This window comes from Empidonax traillii, unplaced genomic scaffold (genome assembly GCF_003031625.1).
Source record: "Empidonax traillii isolate 1590-97213 ecotype Southwest subspecies unplaced genomic scaffold, ASM303162v1 scaffold166:size2381449, whole genome shotgun sequence".
NCBI classification, from domain to species: domain Eukaryota; kingdom Metazoa; phylum Chordata; class Aves; order Passeriformes; family Tyrannidae; genus Empidonax; species Empidonax traillii.
The window spans coordinates 1,698,289-1,702,959 of NW_020955359.1; positions in this window are offsets into that span (position 1 = coordinate 1,698,289).

Below are 4,671 nucleotides of genomic sequence, written 5' to 3' on the forward strand. Positions count from 1 at the left end.
TTTATAAATGGTGGGGACTGGTGCCTGCTTTCCCCACATCTACAGTTCTTCCACTTGCTCTTGAGAATCCCTGGTTCCACTTCTGTAGGTGAAAGATTAGCACCTTATCAATACCAAGGACAAAAAGTAGTGTAAAATTCAAAGCCATTCTTGGACAATGCAAATGGTGAGAGCCCGTAGATTCAAAATAGCAATGCTTACTATTTGAAACTTAGTAAATATCTCAAGAAAGATTCTGTGAATCAATGAGATTGCTATTATTTTTCACACTTTTCCTGTGAGAAAAGAGAATTGCAATATTTCTGGGTTCTTACATAACCTAGTCTGGCAAGTATTTATCTCATTGTATGGATAAAAAAAACCCCAAACCCCTCATTCTTAAATAAATCCTATGTAAATAGAAAAAGTGCAAGTTAGAAGTTAACTTCAAGGACTTTCTGCTTGATCTTCTGAATATCAAATCTCACCTGAACAAATATAATAATACCATTCTGGGTAAAACTTGTCTATGATGACTGAGCAGATAGATATATAAAACTTTTTTTCCTCAAGAAGGAGAACTTACATTTATTTATCAGCTAGGGTTTAGAGGAGGGTTTTTTTTCAAGAGAATAATAGACTATATGGGTGTAATTTCTGAAAAAATTCATGCACCTCTCATACAGTTTGGACTAAACCGAAGTAAAGAGAGCATTTTGTGGTTTCTGCAAGTAAATTTGTAAAGACCAACAAGACTCAACAGATTTTTAGGACAAAATCATAAACTTGTTGTGGTGAACACGATGATGTGTGGGGGAGGAGGGAGAAGTGCCAGCTGGATCAATCATCTATCTTGGCATTTATACTTTGTTCATCACCATGGTATCAAAACACCTTTACAAGCTCTAAGTGTAATCACAGTACAGGATCTCTAGTTTCTCCTCATGTCCTGGGAGGGATGGCTTTGTTGTGTTTACCATAGTTGTTGTTATCATTATTGTTGTTAAATAGGCAAGGGAAAAGAAAGGATTTTACTTGTAAGGATTTTATTTGTAAGGAGGTGAGATTTGTAATTGCTTCAGTATCATCAGGGAATCAACTTCACAGCTGTATGTGAGTTGCCAAGAAAATGATATCTGTATGTGGTATAGAGATGACTCTTCCCTTGTCCCAGAGAATTCCAGCTGTAGTGAAGGGTCATGAAGTCAGTGAGAAATAGCCCTCATCCTCTTCACAGTCAGAGCACAGAAAAGTTGCTTCTGGATGTGGGCAGGAAAGCACAAACAGGGGGTGTTGGATAAGCAGCTGATTTTTGTTGTTTCCCCAGCAGTGCAGGCAGATTCCCTCAGCAGATGTGCCTGAGCTCTCCCTATCCCTGTGCCAGCAGAACATGCCTCCCTTGGGCTTCCAGGGACTGATGCACAGGGCCACCAGAGTGCTTGGTGAATACATTTTCAGCAACATACAGCTGTCTGCACAGGGCCCTAAAGGTGCATAGTATGTGAAAACATTAATTCCTTAAATATTTCTACATTCTCTAATATAATAAGCTTCAGAATGTGGCCTTTTGTTATTTTTGTCTTGAACTTTTTCTTTGTGGTTTTTCTTTTCTGTATCCTTTAATGTTTGATTTTGGGTTTGCTTTCATTATGAATAACACTTGCATTATAAAATGACCCAGTTGAAACCAATGGAATCTTATGTCCTATAAAGAACATCTCAATGAGAATAAACCTATAAAATCCTGTTCCTTAGAGGGGACTCTTCACTCCATTGAATTTAATGGTAATATTCCTGTTAACACTAATGAGTCAAGACTTTGCCCTTTGCATACAGCTGTCAATAAGTAACTAAGGATAGTCAACGGACCTAACACGAAAAAAATCCTTTGCAATGAGATGAAAGGGCTGAAAACCAGACCCAGGTTGAGGCTTTACATGGAGGATCTATTTCTGATCGTGCTGTACAAGTGTTTTAGTGTTTTGGGTTTTTTAACTTGAGCTAAACATTATGACAGAAACAAGTGAGATAACTGGTATTACGAGTTATCTGCTCCTTTTCACTTATGGTCATTGCATGTGTTGAAATACTTGAACTGTTTGTGTAGGAAAGTGATCCTATTGTTTAGCCATCTAAATTATCTGCTTGCTCACCATATTATCAAGGCTCACTTCAACTGTTCTAGTTTGCATAGAAATTACATGCAATTTCCTTTAAATTTTCTTATTTTTTTCTTTTTAAAGAAGATCAATCACTGTATTCACAGGGAGAAATCGTTAAACTGGAAAATCCTATTTAAGAGTTCAAGGTGTATAGAAATTACAAAATTGACTTTAAAGAGGCCAGCTTTCTGTCAGGTGTGTGGGAGTGAGTGACAGACTAATTCCCACACACCCAAGAAAATTTTGAGTTGTCCTTTTACCAAGTATTCTGTTACAACTGGCCCTATATCTGTGCATATATATATAAAGTCAGTGTATATAAAAATATATATGTGTATATAAATATAGAAATAGATATAAATATAGAAGTATATAGGTATAATATGTATAATTATTATACATACGTACACAATTTCCATATTAAACAGAAGTATTCCTTTTGCAGCTTCTTTACATTTTACTCCAAACTTACTTGGCTATTTAAATTACAGATTAAATAATCCATTCTGAAAACTTCACTCTCTGATGCCAGTGTTTTGTATCAAAAAAATGTGTTTTACCTCACTGTACTCTATAATAGTCTCCTTATCTGTGTTAGGGAGCAGATATCCCAAATAGATTATTAGCATTAGATTATATTTAGCAGATTAGATATAATCTGCTGGTTTAAGTAACTACTACAACAAAAAGATACTACTGGAATCTGCTGTCAGCATCTTCTTGCACCACTTCTTAAGACTCCCTAATGTGCATTTCACATTACAGTTAAAATCCTTTTATTTGTCCTATTATTTACCCAGCTGTGGGATCACTGCACTCTCACAATAATAAAAAACCTCTAGGCAAATATATGTTATAAAACCACAAAAAAATAAAAAATGCTACTCCACATTATTTACTCTAAGCATTAACTTTTACTATTGACTTGATGCAAAGAGCAGGGAAACAAGATTGATGCCTTTTCATTCAGATGGTATAACAGAGTAGCTAGAGAGATGTTCTAGATAGATATTCAATTTCTGTAGGTATAAAAGAGTTGCACTGTGCTGAGAAATATCAGTGATGAATGCTGTTATCATTATCAGAATGCTCTCTAGAAACAAAACATAAGGAATGGCATTTAGTTTTCCACCTTGGAATCTTCATGGGTTTTTAACCATCTGTCAGCATACCTGCTTGATAGATTATTTCTTCTCACTGACTATCATGCTGAAGGACAGAGAAGCAAATCCCTCTGGAGCCAGCTTTAGTACTGCTCTTTACATTTGGCTGTCAAGTGGAGTCAGGAAGGGATGGGTGCCACCATCTGCCTAAAAGCGTGGTCTGGAACCTGTATCTGTATTTGTGCACATCAACAGTTTTCCAACATATGTGCCTAAATTTAGTTTCTGAATTCATTATTGGCCTTTCAGATATGTGACCTGGTTTCCAGAAGTACTGACCACTCAGACATCTGGTGATTTCATGTAAGCTGTGATTATTCAGCATCTCTTGAGCAAAATCTCTCAGTGCAGTTTCCATTTTAAATCAGTGTAAAGACAGCTGTTGAATTTAACAGATACTGAGTTGGTCTGTGGATGTTTAACCTTTGGCAACCACATCTGACACTCTTGTCCAGGCATAGTAATGCCATAAGTCAATCAGAGAGCCACTGAAAACTGGTGACAACATCACCTGACAGTGTCACAGAATTAAAGAGATGTCACAGAATTAAAGAGGTATCACAAAAGTCAGACTGTTATTTGTAACTCTTATTTCATCTGTCTTGTGACTTACCATTTAAAAATCCTTAGCATCTTCTAACAGTTAGCATCCTTTAAAAATGGAGCTGTCAGAGAAATTGTCTTATTCATAAATCTGAAAGTTCCTACATCTATATATTAGTACTATATGTAAGACTAAAAATACATCAAGCCTCGGATGGGCATGTTGTGACAATGATGCAGAGAGACATCATTAAAGCTTATTATCAGGGAAGCACACTAAAAAGGTCTAATTTTCAGTAAGAACTTTTGATTTTGGTTGCTTGACAGTACATTTTGGAAGACATGCAAAATATATGGTGGCTAAAATATTTTGTTAGGTAAGTAGTACAGCAACTTTACATTTCTGTGAAGAACAAATTCTTCCCTTCTGAGGTTTGCAGCTCACTTCTGTAGCCCTGGAGGGTTATTAGTGCTAAAACTGGCAGACTTTAACTGACTCATTAATTTGACTTCTTCTGTCTTCCATCCAAGGATGTTCCAGGCCTGAGGAATGCACATTCCAGACTAAACTTGTCTACCTCTTTATCTCAGTTACTGAGGAGTTTTAGAAGGGGTATTGGTTTTTAACAGTTCCTCAGCTGATCTAACATATGCCAGAGTCAGACAGCAGAGGATCAGAAAATTTTCTCTGCTATGTGTCCTCTTCTGTGCCCAAGCACAGCTTCTCTATGCTCAGGCACAATATACAGCCTATTATACTCCCTTTAACCTTGGCAATTTTTAATGCTATTTTAGGCCTGTTTAGAAAGGCTTCCTTTCTGCTT